This window comes from Jaculus jaculus, chromosome 20 (genome assembly GCF_020740685.1).
Source record: "Jaculus jaculus isolate mJacJac1 chromosome 20, mJacJac1.mat.Y.cur, whole genome shotgun sequence".
NCBI classification, from domain to species: domain Eukaryota; kingdom Metazoa; phylum Chordata; class Mammalia; order Rodentia; family Dipodidae; genus Jaculus; species Jaculus jaculus.
Genome location: NC_059121.1, coordinates 8,669,114 through 8,692,250, shown reverse-complemented (window position 1 = coordinate 8,692,250; position 23,137 = coordinate 8,669,114). Strand labels below are relative to the sequence as shown.

At 47.3% G+C, this 23,137-nt stretch overlaps 1 long non-coding RNA gene across 1 annotated transcript; it reads left to right on the top strand.

The window, feature by feature from the left end:
- The first annotated feature begins 235 nt into the window (after window positions 1-235).
- Window positions 236-13,932, top strand: LOC123456286. Its single transcript, XR_006634442.1, has 6 exons — window positions 236-279; window positions 1,216-1,426; window positions 2,115-2,285; window positions 10,900-11,089; window positions 11,207-11,318; window positions 13,600-13,932. It is a non-coding gene; the product is annotated as an uncharacterized LOC123456286 (long non-coding RNA).
- Window positions 13,933-23,137: the final 9,205 nt, after the last annotated feature.

Here is a 23,137-nt window from a genome sequence, read left to right as displayed (position 1 = left end):
GCAAAGAAGAATGAGACAAGAGAAGAGAGCACAGGGGACAGCTCTTCACCACAACAAAACAAAACAAAAACAAACAAAAAAAGCCCTCTGGTAGCTTTGTCAAGGAAGAGCCCAGTTGAAGGTCGACGTGCTATCTCCAGACCCTTACCACACAGAGCCTGCCGTGGAGTGGCGGGAGGGGCAGTTGCTGAATCAGTTGACGCAGGGACTGGCTGTAAGGTCCAAAGTTTAATGCAGAGAAGAAAGAAATGCCAAGGCAGGCTGGCTCCCGCGTTAACGGTAAGCACCTGGGGTGGGGGGATCTCGGGCAGAGGGTCCAGAGCCCACGCTCTGCGCACAGACAGGGCACTTCTAGGACCTTGGGAGGAAAGAAGTGGGGTGATGGGGGTGGAGAGCTGGCAGTCAGCCAATCCCATTAGTGGGTGTAAGGGGGTGATTGTGATTGATGATTTTTAAAATATATTTTATTTTATTTATTTTTTTAAATTTTTTAATTTATTTTTATTTGAGAGTGACAGACACAGAGAGAAGGACAGATAGAGGGAGAGAGAGAATGGGCGCGCCAGGGCTTCCAGCCTCTGCAAACGAACTCCAGATGCGTGCGCCCCCTTGTGCATCTGGCTAACGTGGGACCAGGGGAACCGAGCCTCGAACCGGGGTCCTTAGGCTTCATAGGCAAGCGTTTAACCGCTAAGCCATCTCTCCAGCCCAAAATATATTTTATTTTTATTTGAGAGAGAAAGAGGGAGAGAGAGAGTGAGAGAGAGAGAATGGGCATGCAGTGGCCTCCAGCCACTGCAAACGAACTCCAGATGCATGCTCTGCCTTGTGCATCTGGCTAAGTGGGTCCTGGGGAATCGAACCTGGGTCCTTTGGGTATGCAGGCAAGAATCTTAACCGCTAAGCCATCCCTCCAGCCCAGCTTATATGATTTTTAGAGTTGTGTTCACTTCACCTCGGAGATGTTCATTAGAGGAACAGCTGTGGGCTCTAGAACTCTGGCAACTCAGAAGGGATCCTGCGATTCCCAAGACACCCTGTTTAGCCAGCAGATTTGAAGAGGCTAGAGATCTAGCCCAGTGGTAGAGTGCTTGCTTCGCATGGGCACTCCCTTACTGGCTCCATCCCTTACTGCACTAGAGGAAGAAAAAAAAAGGACAAGTAGGAAGCAGTTGTACAGCAATTTTAGACTAACTGACATTTTCCTCCACACAGTGACTGGACTCCGACCGTGGGAATTGAACTTCAGCAAACTTTAAGGACAGGAGACGTGCCTGGGTGTGTTTCTGCGATGAATATTATTGAGGCCTGAATGAGTTACAGCACATTCACAAAGAGAGACTTGGCAGCAGAACCAGTTGCTAACGTGACATTTCAGAGAATTCCCCTTTGAACTCACGTCCAGGGTGCATGCGCGACATACCAGGTAGTCATAAAATAAACTTGCTGGCAGCAGCCAAGTCACCCTTGGCAGGGCTAGCCAGACTCCAGACTCATGGAACTCGGGGAGGGGGTGGGGGGGAGTCTCCTGGGCCCTTCAAGATGTCTCACCCTGGTGTGCCCCCTCACACTGCTTTCAGCTGCAGAACTGCCCATGGGCACGCTGTGGTGCCCACCCCCTCTTGTCTCCACTGCCCGGCCGTGCTGGCATTCTTGTCCCCACCATCTTCTGATCACTCTGCAGCTTGTCCTCAGTCGGCTTCGACCTCCTTCCCAGGTAGCTGGTCATTTGAAGTTTTCTTACTGACTCAGCATGCTGCTCTCCCCCTCTATTTGGCCACACTGACCCTCGGCCCCTTCCTGTCACCCTCTCCCCGCCCCCCCCTCCCCCGCCTTGATCAGACTTCACTCTGGACCCTCTCATGTGCTCCTGTCCTGCCTGGACTTGGACTTTCACAAGAGCCATTTCCTCCTCCCTTCTATGTAGATCCTGGGGAATCAAATCTGTGTCCTCAAGATTCTCAGGCAAACGTCTTAACCCCTAAGCCATCCCTCTAGCCTTGACAGTTTCATCTTTAGGCAAAATAGAGTAAAAATGAAAAGGCATGGAAATCCAGACATAGTTTTCAAAGTCCTAAGTACCGTAAAATATTTTTTGCACGTGTATCTCCCAGATGTTTCCCAGCCAAAGGGCACATAGCCCCTTCCAAGTTCAACGCCAAGCCTCCACTGCAGTGGAGGTCCGCAGCAACTCAGATGTCCCTTCTTCCGGACCGTTCCTCAATGCCCTGCTCATCTTCACAGAGTGCTTCTCTGTCTTCTGAAAACTTCGTCCTCAGCACCTGGTACTGTCCCTGTACTGGCTTTTCTTCTTAGGATATATTCATTGTACAAAACAATGGGTTTGGTCATGACATCTTTGTTGAAGTTTATCAAGTACAAAACTACGTTCACTAAATGTCTTCACGCAATCAATTCCGCACTCCTGCTGGTACCCTTCCTCCTCTGAAAAATATTTCACGTCAAATACACGTGCATACAGATTCCACATGCGGAAAAAATGTGGTAATTGTTTCTGGGCCTGCTTTATTTTTTCCTTAAAAATCACATAATTCCATTCTTCCTCGTGGCTGCAGGAAGCTGCGCCGTGTGCATGCACGTCTTCCCGTGTGCTCGTTGGCTGTTTCCATACCCTGGCTCCCGTGAGCAGCAACGCAGAGAGCACAACAAGCCGGGCCTCGGCCGTGTGCTTACGTAGACTCCCCTGGATATATGCTGAGGAGCAGCAGGGCCGGTCACGTGGAAGTTCTATTGTATGATTCTTAAAAATATTTTTAGGGGGCTGGAGAGATGGCTTAGAGGTTAAGCGCTTGCCTGTGAAGCCTAAGGACCCCGGTTCGAGGCTTGGTTCCCCAGGTCCCACATTAGCCAGATGCACAAGGGGGCGCACTGGAGTTCGTTTGCAGAGGCTGGAAGCCCTGGTGCGCCCATTCTCTCTCTCTCCCTCTATCTGTCTTTCTCTCTGTGTCTGTCGCTCTCAAATAAATAAATTAAAAAATATATTTTTAGGACTGGAGGGATGGATTAGCGGTTAAGGAGCTTGCCTGCAATGCCTAAGGACCCAGGTGCAGATCTCCAGGACCCACATAAGCCAGATGTACAAGATGATGCATGCATCTGGAGTTCATCTGCAGTGGCTGGAGGTCCTGGAGAATTGAACCTGGGCCCTTAGGCTTGGAAGGCAAGTGCCTCAATGGCTAAGCCATCGCTCCATCCCTATTTTAAAAATTTTTGAGGCTCCTCCACACTGGTTTCCATAGTGGTTGTACCTACCCATACCCCCATGAATAGCACATAAGACCTGATTTCTCCCACCACTTCAGCAGGCATTTTATTTTTATTGACAACTTCAATACTTACAGACAATAAACCATGACATTTCTCTCCCCTCCCCCACTTTTCCCATCACAACTTTGTTCTCCATCATATCCTCTCCCTCTTTCCATTAGTCTCTCTTTTAAGTGGATGTTTATTATTATTCCTCTAGTATGAAGGTCTTATGTAGGTAGTGCCAGGTACTGTGAGGTCACGGATATCCAGGCCATTTTGTGTCTGGAGGAGCATGTTGTAAGGACTCCTGTCCTTCTTTTGGCTCTTACATTCTTTCTTCCACCTCTTCCACAATGGACCCTGAGCCTTGGAAGGTGTGATAGAGATGTTTCAGTGCTGAGCACGCCTCTGTCACTTCTTCTCAGCACTGTGGTGGCTTTTCTGTCATCCTAGAGATGAGAAGCTTCTGTTACCAGAAGTGACAATAGTGTTTATTTTTGTTTGTTTAAATGATGGCCATTTTGACAGCAGCAAGCTAAAATCCTTCCATAGTTGACATTGTGTTTCCCTGAAGGCCAAGGATATTGAACAAATTTTCAGGGAGCTTTTGGCCATCTGCACTTTCTAGAGAACTGTCTGTTCCTTTCATTTGTTCATTTATTGACTGGATTATTTGTTGCTTTGTGTTTTGAGTTCTTTATATACGCAGATATTAGTCCCTGTCATGTCTGCCACCCTCTTGTACTGTGTCCCCAACCGTCTCCTTTGCCGCACAGAGGCTTTCCCATGGCCTACATGTCACATTTGGGGAAAAAAATGTGATGACGACCATGCCTGCCCACCCCCTAGACACCAGACAGCGGGTCTTGGTAAATGCTTGCTTAGTCGTAAGTTTACATCTCTGGAGGTGAGGGATGGAGAGCTCTAGAGAGAGAAATTAGCTCTATCCCTAGCTGCCAAAAATATTTCCCCAAAGGAGACCTAAGAATCCAACTAAATAAATGTTCTTAGTTGCTTGTAAACATGCTTTTCCTTGTATACACATATGAAAAGTTAAAGCATTGGTGTTAGCAACTAATAGACCACACCTTGATCTTGGTCTCCGGTCATGTGAACAGTGTTAACTTTAACTGAGCTGTGTCCCCCACCATCACAATGCCTGACAACAGCTGTGAAGTCATAAGGACCCAAAGGGGTCTCCAGCCAAAGGCTCTGTGTTCACTCCCAGCACCACAGAGGGACGCCTGTGGCCATGTGAGGAACCTGCCTGGGGCAGAAAGCTACAACATCTGGACATAGTCATGTGCTGGGCTAGGCTGTCCTATGCATATGGAAATGGTAGCTTTCAAAGCAAACAAAACTCAAGCTGCGTTTGGCAGAGAAGTCAGCAGAACAGTCGAGGGGCACTTTTATACACATCTCTGGCCCTGTCTTATAAATGATTGAGTTGAAATAAGCTTGGTGTTTCAGGTGAGGAGTTCGGCTGGCAGAGGAGCTGCTTTTTCCCCCAGGGTGTCCGTGTAACTGGGGAGGTCAAGAACACCCCGCTGGTCTGGAACTCTGACCCTAAAGCTGCTGGCTGATTGTCTTGTTTGTTCATCATTTCTCCAGCTTTTCCACTCTAGGGGCTTGGGCAGTGCTGACTTGAAGCCACACTCTGGTATCTTTATTTGGCATGACCAGGCAGAGACATTATTGTAAGCACCCACAGCTCCCCTTCCTATGGGTGGACTTTATCAGCATCCTTAGAAACAGACTTCTGCTGCTTGCATTATTACTCACGTGATCAAGTGAAAACATACATCAAAGAAAAGTTTCTGAAGGCAGTTGAAAGGAAACTGTATGAGGAACTTTGTGATGCCATGGCAAGATGTCAGAATAATTAAACGCATGAATATCAGAAGTATTTTAGCTCCCCGTTGCAGAGATTTCAGTTGTCGCAGGCCCAGCGGCCACTAGGTCCATGGTATAAAGGCTCTCTGCTCACCTCATGCAAGATCTGTTCTGTCTGTGGGCAGTGCCATCTCATGGGCTGTGGTTCCAAACTGAGTAAAAAGGAGGCCAGCTGAGTACGAGCATTCGTCTCTGCTTCCTGACCGTGGATGCAAAGTGGTGGCCAGCCACCTGAACCCTTGCTGCCGTCCCCTCCCCACCATGGTGGCCAAAGTACCTTAAACCAAAGGCCAACATTAATTCTGGTTCCAGGGCATTGCTGTAGCAATGAGTAAAGTGACTAATACCTCTGGGGAACACTCTGGACTTAACCTTTCTATTTCAGGCAGCTCTCAATCTCTGTGAAAAAAAATAGTAGAAAGATTCATATTGGTTCACAGTTTCAGAGGCTTCCATCCATGCCTGCTTTTTTCCCTGTGGCGGGACAGAGCCGTGTGGTTGAAGGTCTTAGAGGAAGAACACTGCTCATTCCAAATAAATCAGGAGCAGAGAGAGCGAGGAGGGGCCCAGGTACCAGACACACTGCACATTGCCTGGCCCCAGGACCCATTTCTTCCAATTGTCTCCAGCTCTCAGTCTCTGTCACCTGCTAATGATGTCATGCTGTGAGACCACCAATGGATCAATGCATGGATTAGGTCCCAGCACTGAAGATTAGGTCATTCCTGAACATGGCACTGGGCATCACCCTTGAGCACATGAGTCTTAGAGGGAACATTTTATATCTGAACCACAGGAGCAGACTACAACGTCCCACTCAATGTAGAGTTCTGTCCAAGATCATCATTGTTCAACCTTTACAAGACAAAAGAGTCTTACAATTTTTAGACAATGTTGAAATAACAACTGTATTCTATTGTTATTTATTTTTATTAATTTATTTGAGAGAGGCAGACAGGGAAAGAGAGGGTGTACCAGGGCCTCCAGCTGCTGCAAACAAACTCCAGATACATGAGGTATTTTGTGTATCTGGCTTATGTCAGTCCTGGGGATTTGAACCTGGGTCCTTTGGTTCTTAAGCAAGTACCTTAAGCCACTAAGCTATCTCTCCAGACCAATTACGGTATTTTTTTAAATGCACCTTTGATTTATTCATTCAAATGGAACTTATAGTTTTCCAAATACTTTTTTTTTTTTTAACAACAATCGACATGATCATGTAGGCTTGTTTTTAGACTATTGTTTAGGATGATTACGTTAATTGATTTTCTTTTTTTCCTTTGGATTTTTGATGTAGAGTCTCACTCTGGCCCAAGTTGACCTGGAATTCTCTTTTAGTTTCAGGGTGGCCTTGAACTCACAGCGATCCTCCCACCTCTGCTTCTCGAGAGCTGGGATTAAAGGAGTGCACCACCATGCCTGGCTTACATTGATTGATTTTCGACTAACACCGGGCTGACTTACCTAGGGTAAATCTCACTAATGTTGTCTTGTCTTTGTTATGCTTTGCTAGATTTTAGTTGATGATATTTGACTGGGGATTACACTTCCATGTTCAGGAGAGACATGAGTCTGTAATTTCCCTGTTATGTAATCTCTTCGCTTGGCTTTGTTTTTAGGGTGACATTCTTATTGGATGGGTGGGACAGTGTTTCGGTTTCTACATTATGGAAGACGTTGGGAAAGTGTCTGCTTTCAGTGTTTCATACAACTAAGCATGGCACAGTTCAACATTATGCTTTCTCTGTTTTAAAGAGTATGCATTACTGCGCTGGAGAGATGGTCTGGTGGTTAAGGCACTTACCTGCGAAGCCAAAGAACCCAGGTTCAGTTCCCCACAACCCACATAAGCCAGATGCATAAGGTGGCTCATGCATCTGGAGTTCATTTGCAGCAGCTGGAGGCCCTGGTGCACCCATTCTCTCTACCTGCCTCTTTCCCTCCCTCCCTCTCCCTCTTTCTCTCTCTCAAATAATTTTTTAAAAGATTATATATTACTAATTCGATAAGTTTACTCAGCATTAATAAGTATTATAACTACCATTGTTAATTTAATTAATTATTTATTTATTTGCAAGGAGAGAGAATGAGAATGGACATACCAGGGCCTCCAGCTGCTGCAAACAATCTCGAGATGCCTGTGCTACTCAGTGCCTCTGGCTTTACGTGGGTACTGGGGAACTGAACCCAGGAAGTTAGGCTTCACAGGCAAGTGCTTTAACCACTGAGCAATCTCTCCATCCCAGTACCTACCTACCATTTTTGTTAACAGAAAACATGTAGCTATTTAACTCACACAATTCCTTGGATCTTGGTAGCTTATTGTAAAGACTCGTTCCACATAAACTTGATTCATTCATGTATTTATTCAGTATTTCATTATGGGAGGTTGAACTGAGAGCCTTTGCCATGACAAGTAAGTTCTCTGCTTACTGAGCATACTGAGCTCATACTCAGGTCTTTTCTTTCTTTCTTTGACGTGTGTGTGTGTGTGTGTGTGAGAGAGAGGGGGGGTGGAATGTGTGCGTTATGGCATGTGGTCCATGTGTGTATGTATATTGTATACATTCTTGTGGTCACAGACATGCACATGCACCCTGTGTGAATGTTCTGTGGAGGCCTGAGGAGAACATTGAGTGTCTCCTCAATCACTCCTCCATGTTGCTTCTTTAAGACGGACTCTTTCACTAAGCCCAGAACTGCTGTTTATTTTAGAGTGAGAGAGAGAGAGAGAGAGAGAACATTGGCACACCAGGGCCTTAGGCATTGCAGTTGAACTCCAGATGCTTGTGCCACGTAGTTGGCACGTGCAACCTTGTGCTTGCCTCACCTTAGTGCGTCTGGCTTATGTGGGATCAGGTTTTTTCTTTTATTTGACTAATGAGTCCCACTAGTTCTGCAGTCTCTGTGCCCCACAAGGCTGGGGTTACAGACGTGCCTGGCCATGCCCAGCGTCTTCCCGTGGGTGTTAGGAAGTGGACTCAGGTGTTTGCAAGCCCTCTCAGACTTGCATGCTTCTACATGCCCTTCCCCACTGAGCTGGGGGCCTTGGTCTCAGCACCCCTCTTCTTCCTTCCTATTTTGAGAACCACTCTTGCTAAATAGTGATGGATGGCCTTGATCTCACTTCTCTATACCAGGAAGGCCTTGCAGTTGAGGTCTTTGTGAGTGAACATTCTCATTAGCTTGGGTTACCATGCCCAGTTGTTTAATTTATCTTTTTATTGTGCACTGGCTCAATTAAGATGGTCTCAGATGATCTGAAGAACTTATTTACCTGACATTGGTAATGTTTCTCCTCTCCTCTTCTTGACATGGTTACAACCACCATGTTTATACTTTTAAGAAACTTCACATGTTGATATGCTCTCTTGTGTTCAGTTTCACTGATTTTTAAATATTTTATTTACTTATTTAGTTATTTCAGAGAGAGAGAAAAGCAGATAGGTAGAGAATGTGCCTCTAGCCACATGAAATTCCAGCTGTATGTGCCCCCTTGTGCATCTGACTCATGTGAGTACTAGAGAATCGAACCTGAGTCTTTAGGTTTTGTAGGCAGGGGTCTTAACTGCTGAGCCATTTCTCTACCCCTTTGCTTTAGTTTTGACGACTCTGTCCCACCAGCTTTGAGTGTGACATTTCTTCCTTTTCAGGGCTGCCAGGATGGAGGTTTGGATGAGCTGGACTTTTTTCTAATTTATGCACCACTGTGAAATTCTCAAGTGACACAATTTGATAATTTATATGTGCACATTCACTTAGTCGAAAGTATATTTTAATATTTTATTTAAGAGACTGAGCTTACTCAGAAATTATTTAGAAACCTTTCTCGCTTAGTTCTGCATGCGTACAGAGTATTATGCGTGTCTGGGTGCGTGGCACTTGCACATGTGTGCAGATGTGCATGCCTTATGCACGCTCATGCGGAGGCCAGAGGAGAGCATCCGGCCCTCCTTGTGTCATTTATCCATGAACTCCCTTGAGACAGAGTTTATCCATCAACCGAGAGGTAACAGTTCCTGGTCCACAAGCCCCGTGATTCTCCGCTCTCTGTCTCCTGTGGACTTGTGGTTTTAGGTGGGTATGGCCACCCCCAGCTATTTTTTGCTGCTGTTGTTGTTTTCAAGGTAGGGTCTCACTCTAGCCCAGGCTGACCTGGAATTCACTATGGAGCCTCAGGGTGGCCTCAAACTCACGGCGATCCTCCTACCTCTGCCTCCCCAGTGCTGGGATTAAAGGCGTGCGCCACCAGGCCAGGCTGTTGTTGTTTTTTGTGAGTGCTGGAGACACTAACTCTGGTGGCTTCAGGCCCTTATTCTTAGGTGGCAAGTGCACTTGCCCATGGAGCCATCTTCCTCACCCTTTTTCTTGCATTCTAAAGAATTATGAGTGCCAGCCATTTTTCCTTTGCTAATTTCTAGTTGAGTCCACTTGAGAGCACACCTTGTATAATGTGCAAGGTGGTGTGTTAATGTGAGCTCCAGGATCTAGCCTGCATTCTGTCACAGGGGATAGTCCATCTAGACATGAGGGAAAATACCATAGCCCGTGGTTATTGGATAAAACAGTTTGGCCGGGCGTGGTGGCTCACACCTTTAATCCCAGCACTTGGGAGGCAGAGGTAGGAGGATTGCCGTGAGTTCAAGGCCACCCTGAGACTACATAGTGAATTCCAGGTCAGCCTGTGCTAGGGGGAGACCTTACCTCAACAACAACAACGTAAACATAAACAAACAAAAAGCAGTCTACGTCGATCAATCCCAGCTAGTGGGTAAATCGTGCCACTTGCGTCCTGTGTACCTCTCCTGTTCTTCATTTGCCTGGAGCCATCACTTTCTGACAGGGGACATGAGTCATCAAGTGTAAGTCTGGTTGTAGCCCCTTTCCCTTTCACGTCTACGAATTCTTACTTGATACACCTCAATGCCCTGACTCTTAAGTGCACAAGGCTTAGAAACACTAATTCTTGGGCTGGAGAAATGGCTTCGTGGTTAAGTTGTTTGCCTGCAAAGCCTCAGGTCGCATGTTCAAGTCTCTAGGTCCCACGTAAGCAAGACACGCAAGGTGATGTGAGTGCCAGGAAGCACATGCGCTCAAGGTGGTTCATGCGTCTGGAGTTTGACTGCAGTGGCTGGCGGCCCTGGTGCGCCAATTCTCTCTCTCTTCCACATTGCATTTAAAAAAGGAAAAGAAAAAAAGGACAGTCTGTTGGGCTTGCCTCAAGAAAATACATTAACTCTTTTTACATCATGGCTCCCTTGATCCTTGTTAAATTTTCATGGCCTGAAATTCTCTTTGTCTAAAATCAATTCAGCTGTTTTAGCTTTTTTTGATTAATATTAACCTGATATATCTGTTTCTGCACCTCTAACTTATGAACTATTTCACTGATTTTTTTAACTATCATTTCATTTTTATGATTTGGGGTAATGGTTAATTAAGACAAAGCTTTCCATTTGTACTTGGGTTAACAGTCTTTCTGCCTCAATCTTCTGAGCTTGGGATTACAAGTATGCATCACCTGGTTCTGTAACAGTATATTTAAAGGTGATTTCTTATTTACAAAAAGAAAAGAAAAGGAAAGTAAACTGTGTGTGTGTGTGTTCCTTTGTGACTTGTTCTCACAATCTTTAGTTCAACTATTCATGTTTAAAGTGATACTTGACAAAGCTGGTTTCTGCTGTATTTGTAACTATTTTCTCTGTTCCATTTGTCCTTTCTTTCCCCATTTTCTAGCTTCCATAGTTTCAGCTGAGCGTGCGACATCGTCTCAGTGTTGGGCCCCGCTTTTCCGCGGCAGGCGCAGGGGCCCTCCCCGTCTCTCGGTCAGCTGCGGCCGCGATTGCTCTGGGTCTTCAACCTAGGATCACCATGGAAACAAACCTGGGAATGTCTGCAAGTGACGTTCTTGAATAGGTTATTTGAGGTGGGAAGATACACCCTAAGTGAAGTGTGAGTGGCGCCGTCCCATGGGCTGGGGATCCAGACCGAATGGAAAGGAGAAAGCGTGTTGGGCATTCACCTCTCTTCTTCCTGCCAGCAGCTGCAATGTGACCAGCTGCCGCGCCCTCCTGCAGGTGTGCCTGTCCCCCCGCGATGACCCTCTGCCAGTAAGCTGAAAGACACCCTCCCTTCCTTAGGTGGCTTCTTGTCAGGTACGTGGTCCCAAGGACAAAGCAATATCGCTTCCCCTCGGAAGAGCACTGTCTTCTGGAGGGCCAAAGGAGGGCTTTTGTTGTGAACAGCCCGCAACTCAAAGAGGACGTGGGTTGGTTCAGCTCTTGGTTTGATGCATGAGGATGTGGGAGTCAAAGGACTGTGCCTGCTGCTGTGTGGGGGGGGCCAGAACAGAGGCTGGAGGACACATGCTCCACGTCCATGCAGGGCTAACAGTCAGGACAGACTTAGCCTGGTCACATCACAATCTTTAGGAACAAGGACCTACAGTCCAGGGGTGGACCCTGCCCTCTGGGGTGTCCTCTGTGGAAATACAGAGCACAGGGTTTCAGGTCAGCCTAGGTAAGAAGTGGATGTTGATCTGCAAAACGTTTGGCTCACATGAGAAGGCCACTGTCCCTTGCAGCTGGTCGAGGCTCAGTGGCAGGGAGGGGTTCGGAAGTTCTGTGTGGGAGGACAAAGAGACCCAAGTGAGCCTGAGGGACGCCACAGGCCTGGAGTGGATAGAGCAGGTGTGAGCAGCCTGCTGAATTGGTCAGGAGGATATACCCATTTGCTTCTGCATTTGGCCTTTAGCTGGAAATAGGACGAACATGAGAACCTGGCTCTCCTCGGCCAGTCCTGATCACCTCGATCCGGCTGCTCACAGGGTCTCCGCAGTCAGAGCTCTGAGGTCATCTGCAGTCTGGGGTCTGGCCATTGTCATCCTCAGACTCTTGCATGCTGGTGTGGTGCTCTGGACTGTTCCTAAGGGACAGGGTGGGAAGCATGGAGCTGAGGTCCAGAGAGTACAGCCCAACAGCAGTAGAGACTCTGGAGATGGCCCCTGATTCCAGGAAGGTGGCTGGTCACCGTGACGTAGGGGTCCTCAGTTACAACAGCAAACGCGACCCTGCTCCCTGGCCTTGAACCTCTGGCTCCCAACCTCACTTGAGCTTGCCGTCACGGGAGAAGGTGGGCTTACCATGGCGGTGACATTGCAGTCCCACTATCCCTGGCCAAGGAGAACACATTGCTCTCCCCTCCCGCGGGGAAGCTAGTCTTTCACAAAGGCCGATTGTGCCTTTTAAGTACTCAGTGGGGCAGAAAAGCCCTGTGTCAAGGGAAAGTTCTGTGTCTCTATTAATTCTGCTGCTAATAAGCTGGAGAAGGGCACATTGTTAACCTAAGTGCCCCTATAATGGTTTTATAAGCTATTTAATCTCCAAAGAAAAGAATACCACAGCCACGTCTGCGTGAATCACACTCAAACACGATTTCTGTCTTTTCATGTTAACAAGACCCCAGAACCACCACACTCCGTCCCGCACTGCACCCAGTCTCACAGGTGGATTTAAAAGGCAAAAGCCATTTTCATCTTTGCACTGGACTCGTTGGCTTCTGAAAGAAAATGTGGTTTCTAGTGCTTGCTTCCCCAGCACAGGTAGAGGGCAAGGAGACCAGTATAGCTCAGGTGGTAGGCCCATAATGGCCAGTCACTGGGCCAGTGAGATCTGCGAAGGTGACCTGGCCAGCGACCGAAGTTCACTTGCACAAAGCTATCAAGGCTGTGTGTGGCAAAGTGGACAGGGTCCAGAAGAGCTCAGCAGGGAGAAGGGAGGACTGAGGTCTCCCCTCTTGCCTGAGTTCATGAAATCATCCCTTGTTAGTGAAGAAATCCAAGGTCTCCCAAAGCCTGTCACCACATGGGCTCTCTCCTTCTGTCCCTGGGACGAGGGGCCACCTCATGGTAACAGTCTTCTAGAAGCCAGCCCTGGGATATCAGTGGAGCCTGTGGGATGGCCCTGAGCCTCTGGGAGCTGTGTCCTCCCACAACCTGGACATTAATAGATTCAAGCAGGAGAGCTGCAGGACGTTTGCATATACAAAGGCTTTAGAGATGTCCCAGGCCCAGTAGATGCTGCCAGAAAGAAAGAAGTCCTGAGCAGGCATCATGGGATCCAGTTTGTAGAGAGAGTCTCCTAACCCCACTTGAAGTTTCTGTGAGGGCTTAGCAGTTAAGACACTTGCCTGTGAAACCTAACGATTCCCCAGGACCCACGTTAGCCAGATGCACAAAGTGGCACATGAGTCTGGAGTTTATTTGCAGTGTCTGTGCCCATTCTCTCTGTCCATCCCGTGTGAATAAATAAATAAAGTATATTTTTTGACAGAAGTTTCAGCCTGTGTAAGGGCAGAGTGAGCGAGCGTGGGCTTCCACTGGGTGGGGAGTGGCTGCAGACTCTGTGTGAGAGCTTGCTCCCTGCCTGGACCCCTCAGGGCGAATCCTTGGAAGAGGTGTGACCCTATGTGGCTGCCCAGCTGATCTGAAGGGCCTGCCTACCATCCCCAGAGACCTTCACCATCTGACCCTGCAGGGGATGACAAAGAGGACTCAGCCAGGAGATGGACCGGAGCACATGTCTGCCCCTGAGCTGACAGCCATCTAGGACCAAAGTCACATCTGACACTTGTGAGGACTGAAACGGACTTGCCTACTGATATGAAATATATCATGTCCTGGGAGCCAGACCATCCCTTTCTCATTTGTCACAGCTTCATTTGACTCATATAACCAGACAATAGAAGGAATACAACCTCCAGAATGAAGGTATAAATAATCAGGAATTAATCTGTCTTGTATGAATGTTCGATGTTGAGCAATGGCTGTTAACAATTATGGAAGTTATATTCATTAATGCTGTCTGAATAAGATACATTTCTGTCAAATCTAGGAGATTTCATTTAGTTTAAAACTCAAATTATCTGACGGCTTCTTATAATGTATTATTTTTAATAAAGCACAAATTGTATTGTTAATATCATTACCAATAAAATATGCATAATGTGGAAGTGGAGAGATGGCTGACTCCGTAAAGCACTTGCCATGAAAGAACGAGAGCCCGAGTTGGAGCCCCCCCCCCCCCCGTGTCCACAGAGAGGCTGGGGTGACGGTGCTTGAGGCAGGTTGCTGGGAGCAAGATGACTAGCTAGAGTCAATGAATCGATGAACTCTGGGCTCAACAAGAGACCCTGCCTCAGTAATCAACACGGACAGAGGTTGTGGAAGATAGCTGATGATAACATCTGGCCTTCACAGTCACATGCACACACACACACATGCACACACACACGTATACACACATATGTGAACACACAAGTCAAGTGTGCTGGTGCACGCCTTTAATTCCAGCGCTCGGGAGGCAGAGGTAGACCTGTGAGGTCCAGGTCAGCCTGGGCTAAGGTGAAATCCTACCTCAAAAATAAAAAAAATCATGACATATGAACACACTTACATACACGCATGCATACCACACACAGAATATACATAATGTGTTATAGATAACAATTATGAGTGAGCCTTTGTAGTAATTCAAGATGAACAGGATTCAAGTGTCAAATCCCTCGGGACTTATGTCATCACGTGACAAGTGCACATTTATTTCTGGTGGGTTCTTGGACCTGGCCAGGATGCTCGGCTATTGCCTCTTGTGTCAGGTGAGCCATTTCTGTTAGATCACTAAGTGCCAGAAAGCACTTTCCTGACCTTCACACTTGACTTTGATTCCGTATCAGCCATTGGAGTAGGAAAATGTAAGCTTCGCAGATAAAACTGCACCTGGGCAGGTTGGTGAAGGGAAAAGAGGCAGACGTGGCATTTGCTGCGGGCATGGGGAGATGTCAAAACCAGATAAAAGCCTTTGAAAAGACAAAATAATAAATCGAGGAATAGAGAGAAAATCAAAAAGAGTTTGGTGTTAAGTGTTAAAAAAGTTTATTTAAGGAAAAAAGTAAGAAACACTTTTCTCTCCTCCCAAGACAGAACTGTGTGGTCTGGTCTTCACAGATTAATCAAGGGTGGCGGACACAGCCTCCCTGGCACTGTGAAGTGGGCTCACACTGAAGCGCTTTACCTCTGACGTCAAGTCCTCCTAGTGAATTTCTACGTTTAATGGGATGTGGGGTCATTTCCCAAGAGCTATCTAGGGACCTCTGTAACTTCAAAATGTGATTGCTCTCAGAAACGCCAACCTCTGGTTATTAACCACGTTCACGCACTCTTCAGAGGGCGATGCAGTTCTGCCTTCCCTCCAGCCGTAAGTACCCCAGATCGCCACGCAGGGCAGCTTTGCAATGTTTTCTCTTTTATTTCATTTTATTTATAGAGCAACCTTTTGTGGGGAAAACAGTGTGCAGTAACATGCATTGGGGGATAGGCATTGAGTGTAGAAATGAGAGGGAAGAGATCAGAATGTAACCTTTCAATGAGTCCAGCTCTGAATGATGAGTTTCTGGTCATTGCTGGTGAAGAAACCAGACAAAGTCACAGAGCAGATGGACAGAAGCCCATGGTATAAGGGCCACACTGATCTCGTGGCTTACACGCCAGTTCCATTTCAGTTCCTTACATAGTGAGGAGACTTCAATCGAGGTGTGTGGAGGGGGAACATTCTGCCCCCCACAGTCCCCCAGCCTGAGGCCAGGAACTGGTGGACTCTCACAGAGGAGCAACATGAGCAAAGCAAGGCCAGGGCCCAAACCACATTCGAACTGCAAGCTGGGCTGGAGAGGTGGTTTAGCAGCGAAGGCACTTGCCCGCAAGGCCAAAGGACCCAGGTTCGACATTCTAGGACCCACATAAGCCAGATGCTCAAGGGAGCACATGAGTCTGCAGTTTGTGTGCTATGGCTGGAGGCCTTGGGGTGCCTATTTTCTCCCTCTTTTTCTGTATCTTCCTCTTTCTCTCTCTTCATATCTCAAATAAGCAAATTAAAAATAAAATTAGAATAGTCAAGCTATCCGTGGAACCAAGATGGCAGCTGTCTCGCAGGGGCTGTGACCAGGCTATGTGGTGCCTACCTGCTGTCCTTCACCTGGCTTGCCAATGCACATAATCTGATTTTTTTTTTTTTTTACAAAACAACTAAATTTTTCTGAAAAAATCATCTTTATTTTTCTTTATTTGGCAGAGAATGAGGGAAGGAGGGAGAGAGAGAGAGAGAGAGAGATAGAGAGAGAGAGAGAGAGAGAGAGAGAGAGAGAGAGAGAGAGAGAATGGGCATGCCAGGGCCTCCAGCCTCTGCAAATAAACTCCAGACTCGTGAGCCCTCCTCCCCTGTGCATCTGCTAACATGGGTCCTGGGGAATCGAACTTGGGTCCTTTGGCTTTGCAGGCAAACGCCTTAACCACTAAGCCATCCCTCCAGTCCTTATATATGTGTGTGTGTGTGTGTGTGTGTGTGTGTGTGTGTGTGTGTGTATGTATATGTGTATATATAATTTATTTGATAGCAGGGAGAAATAGGAAAGAGACAGACTGAGAGAATGGGCGCGCCAGCGCCTCTTAGCCACTGCAAATGAACTCCAGATGCCTGTGCCACTTTTTGTGCATCTGGACACAAGTGAGTACTAGGGAATTGAACCCTGGTCATTAGACTCTGTACACACGCATCTTAACCGCAGAGCCATCTCTCCAGCACCAACAACCAAGTTTTAATTACATGGTTATGCTATCTGCCTGAGTTCTTGACCAATGGGCCAGAAATTCCCCACTTTTGAAGTGAAAGTTGGGAAACCATTTTTCTCAGAAAAATCCCCTTGGGCACTTTCCTATACAGATGAGGGAAAAACAAAACAAAACAAACAAACAAACAAAAACATGGCCTTATTCCGTTCTTTGTTGTTTGGGATTTTTTTTTAATTTAATTTAATTTTTTGTTTTTTTGAGGTAGGGTCTCACTCTAGCCCTGGCTGACCTGGAATTCACTATGGAGTCTCAGGGTGGCCTCGAACTCACGGCGATCCTCCTACCTCTGCCTCTGGAGTGCTGGGATTAAAGGCGTGTGCCGCCACACTCGGCTTGTTTGCTTGTTTTTAAACAGGGTCTCTGTGGTGGTTTTATTCAGGTATCCCACATAAACTTAAGTGTCCTAAATGCTAGGTCCCAAGATGAGGGCGATTTGGGAGTTAATGCCTCCTGGAGGCAGCATATTATTGGGGACCAGCTCATGGTTATTATAGCTAGCTTCCTCTTGCCAGTGTTTGGCAACTCTCCTGTTACTGTTGCCATCTGATGTTGGCCAGGAGGTGATGTCCACCCTCTGCCCATGCCATCATTTCTCCTGCCATCATGGAGCTTCCCCTCGAGTCTGCAAGCCAACACAGAACTGTTTTTTTTCCCCCACAGGCTTCTCTTGGTCAGGTGTTTTCTGCCAGCAGTGCGAACCTGGCCTGAGCAGTCTTTGTGCAGTCCAGGCTGCTTCCAGGTTCCCCAGTGCTGGAATTCACCGCACGTGCCACCTCACCTGACTTCCCTTCAATTTAAGAAGACCCACCCCCAAAAATGTCCCAATTGACTTAGGATGAAACTGTGATCTTGGCAGAGAAGTGTCACCTAGAAAGAACGCTCAGGACACCTGCATGGTCAATCCATTTCTCAGTGTGAGTGACAACATTGTGATCACTTTGGGTATAAAAATGTTTGTGGACACATTTGCTACCTTACTTGGATGACTTACAATGTTGGAAGAGTCAATTCCTATAGAATTCCTGGCCTTCACACACTCCTTTACAGATGTGCTCCCAACCGTACAACACCGATTAACAGCAGGCTTACAGCCAAGGGTTTCCCTGCATGTGGGGTCCTAGGTGCGAAAGACTGAGAAATTTGTCACTCTGTGTTCTCTCAGGATCCTAGAGCGCCCTGCTCAACACGTTGTGTGCTGGGGATATCAAGCCGACACGAAGTGTTATTTCATTTGTCTCTACTGGGCAATTTTTACATCCAATTTAAAAATTTATTCAGAACTTTAAGGGGCTTAGTGTTTAAGGTGCTTGCCTGTGAAGACTAAAGACCCAGGTTCAAATCTCAGGTCCCACATAAGCCAGATGCACAAAGTGACACGTGTGTCTGAAATTCACTTGCAGTGGCTGGAGGCCCTGACATACCTATTTTCTCTCTCTCTTTCTCTCTCTTTGCTTGTTTCTGTCTCTCTAAAATAAATCCCAGTACCCCAGAGGAACTGGTAGGAGGATCTCTTTGAGTTCAAGGACTGCCTGAGACTACAGAGTGAATTTTAGGTCAGCCTGCAGTAGAGTGAGATCCTACCTTGACAAAAAAGATTAAATAATCACCCACCATCCTCTTTATCCCTCCTTTCCACTCCCATCCACGGAACCCCTTTTTTTCTAATTATTTCCTTTCCTATTTTTATCTTTTGTTTGTCCTCAGCCATCAACCATGATAACACTGAAAGGTACTGAAGGTCTTGTGCAGCCAATGACAGCTGCTGTGAGGTCACGGCCACAATGGCTGACCACTTTGTGTCTAGAGGACAACCTTGCAAAGCCCTTCTCCTCATCCATCCTTTGGCTCTGACAGTCTTCTTGTCACCTCTTCCACAGTGGTCCCTGTGCCTTGGAGGGTGTAGTAGAGATGGCTTTCTCAGTGGTGAACACCCCTCTGTCACTTCTTCTCAGTAGGTTTTGAGGCTATCAAGCATTCAGTGTATCAGAAAAGAAAAGTTTCCAACCAAAAGTGTGAGCAACATTCCCATGTGGACATAAATCATAGTTAGAGGACAATTTGGTGGGTGTAATATACCATTAGCCAAACAATAGTAATGAACTTTTTAAGATTTATTAGGGCTGGAGAGATGGCTTAGCGGTTAAGCGCTTGCCTGTGAAGCCTAAGGACCCCGTTCGAGGCTCGGTTCCCCAGGACCCACGTTAGCCAGATGCACAAGGGGGCCCACGCGTCTGGAGTTCGTTTGCAGAGGCTGGAAGCCCTGGCACGCCCATTCTCTCTCTCTCCCTCTATCTTTCTCTCTGTGTCTGTCGCTCTCAAATAAATAAATAAAAAAAATTAAAAAAAAGATTTATTAGTATTATTTATTTATATATGAAAGAGAAAAAGAGATAGATAGAGAGGCAGATAGGGAGAGAGAGAATGGGCACACCAGGGCCTCTAGCCACTGCAATGAACTCCAGATGCATGTGCCACCTTGTGCATTGGGCTTATGTGGGTTCTGGAGAGTCAAACCTGAGTCCTTTGGCTTTGCAGGCAAATGCCTTAACTGCTATCCCTCCATTCCTCAGTTTTTAATAGAATGAAAACTGCAGTCTTGGGATTATCTATGAGCCTCTGCTTGCTCTCCAAGGTGGTCACTGTGTGGGCAGAATGACTCCCATCGATGCCTCAATCCCTGGTGTCTCTGTCTGTGACTGTGGAGTCTTTGTAAATGTAATTAAGTGAAGATGAACTTCCATAAATACACCCTGACCCAGCATGATGGATGTCTTTATAAGCAGAGATTTGGGGACAAGTTTACCAACAGGGAAGACCCTCAGGACTCAAAGGACAATGGCTTCTAGAACCACAGAGAAATCTCTGCAGAAATCAGCCCAGGTGTTATAAACCTGCAGCCAGCCTTCTGTTCCGACACTGTCCAGAAGATAGAGCAGGGGAGGGTCTTTGGGAGTACCCTGAGCAGAGAGGGCGAAGGAGGGGTACTGAGCAGGGAGGACGTCCTCTGAGTACTGAGTATGGAGGAAGCCCTGGAAGTACTGAGCAGGGAGGAAGCCCTGACGGAGTGCTCTCCAGTGTCGCCAGCACATGAGGATGCTGCCTATGTCTTATCACAGTCCCTCGGCTGCAGCTTTCAGCCTGATGCTCCTGGATGGAATGCAAGGATCTTCCCAGATACTAAAATAAGCTCTGAGGCTCGTGCTGTTCTGACCCATCTTCTGAGGACCTGGAGCAGACACCAGTCCCAGACACAGGGCAGACATGTTTACAAAGCCACTGGGCCAGGCTGACAGCGAAGCAATGTGATGGAATGTGTCTCCGAGCACCACAAGGAAAAGAAGAAATATTCCTTTCTAAGCCCCTGAATGGCCAGACAGGGTCACCTTGGCAAGCACAGACTGCTCAGAGACCAGTGTGGTGCATATGAATGGTGGCAGCCTAGCCTTTCCATCCTGCATTCATTCATCCCAGTGGCCTTCCAGAGTCTTCTGTTTACGGGTTTTAAGTCTCATAATTTAATAACTACCACTGGAGTGAGTCCCTTCTGTGTTTATCCTGATATTAATAAACTTTGATCCAAAGCTAGAACTCTGAAAAGATGGTGCTCAATCGCCTTTGTCCCCCTTCTAATACGGAATGGAATTGACCTCCGTGCACCTGCAGATCAAGCTCGGAGCTTTGCACGCACTGGAAGATCTTAAAGACCCAAGTGCTATTCAAATTGAGGCTTTCAATGCATACACAGCCTTCATCAAAAATAGAGCTGCAAAGAATGGTTTAAATTTAATCCAAATCTCAGCGAATTTCATGAATCTGCCTTCTCAAGCTTCACACCGGTGGGCTCATAAATGCTTTTTTTTCTGCTTTTGTGCTTTGCACCCCAGACCTCACAGAAAATGCCCAAACCAAGCTTCCTTCCACTGTCATGGGGATGTTATAGCATCTGTGAGATCAAATCCATTTTGTTAATTGATAACGGGTAACAGGGTTGCCCTCGAACGGACTTCATGAGTAAGTTCACTGGGCCATAGCCAGACAAGATTAGAAATCCAGCGGCCCACAGGAGAGTGTACATTCAAGAACAATGAATTCCTTGTGTGAGTGTGTTTGTGGTTGGGCTGGGGCTTCAGGAGGGAAGAAATAAATTTTGTATCATGTGAACTTGGGGTAAAATTTCACTCCGGAGTCAAACAGCTTCACTCACACAGGTAGGAAGTATCGCAGTACATCCAGGTTTCAGGGCCTTTAAAACTATACCAGGCAATGCATAGCAGGTTAGAGATCAGCCTATCCAACAGCCTTGCAGCTCCTTCCAGGCCTCTCTTTAAAAAGACAAACAAAAGTGAGGTGCCATTCATAAAAGAGTCCTAAAAAGGAAGGACCGAGAGGCAGTTAACCCTCAGATGTAAATATAGCTTTCAATATTCCCAAAGCATTCTGGGAAACCGGATTTTCAGGAATGAATCAACTTGTCTTGCAAGGCCTGCACCAAGACCAGAGAGACGTGAGGAGGCACAGGATGCTTTCTGACTTCACAGATAAAATGTTTCCACATCAAGTCAACTTTTCCTCCATCGCCAGCCATGCGCCAACAGAAAAACGGCGCAGAGATAGTGGTTTAGAACCCAGAGGGGACGCTGAGGCACCACACAGTCCCGTGCCACCAGAAAACCTCAGCAGGGTCTCTTCTTGAGGCCATGGTAGTGGACAGCTCAGCTGTTCCCTACGTCCTTTTTCTTAACAGGCCATAATGCTCTGTAGTTCCTTGCCAATCTCAATAACATCGCAACTGTCCTGCCCGGTCCCCTGAGGTAGTGAAGCATCACCAAGGACCCACTTAAGCCTTTTGAAGAGGGTTAGGGTCCACCCATCCTTAAAATCATTTTCCACCTTCCCCTCAGTGATGCACAGGAAGCGTGGTTGTGTCTGATGCCTGAGAAAGGTGCTATAAACCTCACCCCATTGAGGATGCAGTCTCTCATTTTTATATAACTGTGACATAAAAAAATATATTTTATTTGTTTATTTGCAAGCAGAGAGATACAAAGAAAGAGCTAGAGAGAGTATGAGCATGCCTGGGCCTCTCCCAACTGCAAATGAATTCCAGATGCATGTGTCACTTTGCGTCTGCCTTTATTTGGGGACTGGGGAATCAAAACCTGGCAGTTCAGTTAGGCTCTACGGGCAAGGGCCTTAACCTCTGAGCCACCTCTCCGGTCTCGAATTCTCTTTTCATTCTGTGTGCTTCTCAGTTGGTTTTGTCAAGGTATGTGTAATCTCAACACAGCACTCCTGACCTTCCTTCCTTCCGTGTCCTGACTCAGGCTCGCTCATGACAGTGGATTCCATCACATGGGTTCCTCTGTGTCACTGGCCTGTGCCCCAGCCTCCTGACCAGACTTTTCTAATTTCTGTCCCCTACATGCAGAATGCACATTGTCATACCAATGGAATTAAACACTTGGAATTCCTCTGTGCCAGCCTGAGTCTGGCCAGTGTTTCATCCAGTGTGATGCTTTTGGTGACTCTGAACTTGTGGGTCCCTGAGGATGGCAAGAGCCTCAGTGCTCCTTATGCGTGCAGAGGGCCGGGCATGAACGACACTGTTCCAACATGCTGTTCTGTCCCCTCTCATGGACACTTGGGCATCTCCCTCTGGCCACGCTTTGGTCTTCCAGAGTCACATGCACGTGTGCTGGGGGTTCTCACTTCTCTTGCATGAGGACTTAGGAGTAGAATGGCTGGGTAATGTTGTCGTCATGTTTTATGTCAGAGATCCTCCATCCCCCCCACAAAAACAAGTACCACACTAACGATTCCAAGTTGCCTTCCACACAGCGAGGCTGACACGTGGTGAATCGGTTGGTGTTTAGCTCTGTCCTTCTGTCTTCCGCTCACACCTGCGCAGGTGTGATGCTATGCTGGTCTGTAGGTGGTGGCCAGGATTGCGCAGGTTGTGGTATCTTTGGGAGGGAGGCCTAACTAGCAGACAATGGAAATGTATGGGCAGGCGGATGGGGTATCGAGCAGCACTAGTTCCAGGCTGGCCCAGGGAGAAGGTACGAGTTCTAAGCACACCTTACCAGTTCCGAGTCCTATTACAGCTCCGCCACCATCCTGAACTCCGCTCTCTCTCTGAGAGCCCAAGCAAGTCTTCCCTGTCTCTGGCTGCTCTGGTCTGGGGTCTGGTCACAGCCGCAGAAAGCAAAGGGGTTCATGGCCCTGACCCCAGGCTCGGCAGCTCTATTGCTTTTGCCTTGACCCAGCCCATCAGCCAATGTTTTCCCTTAA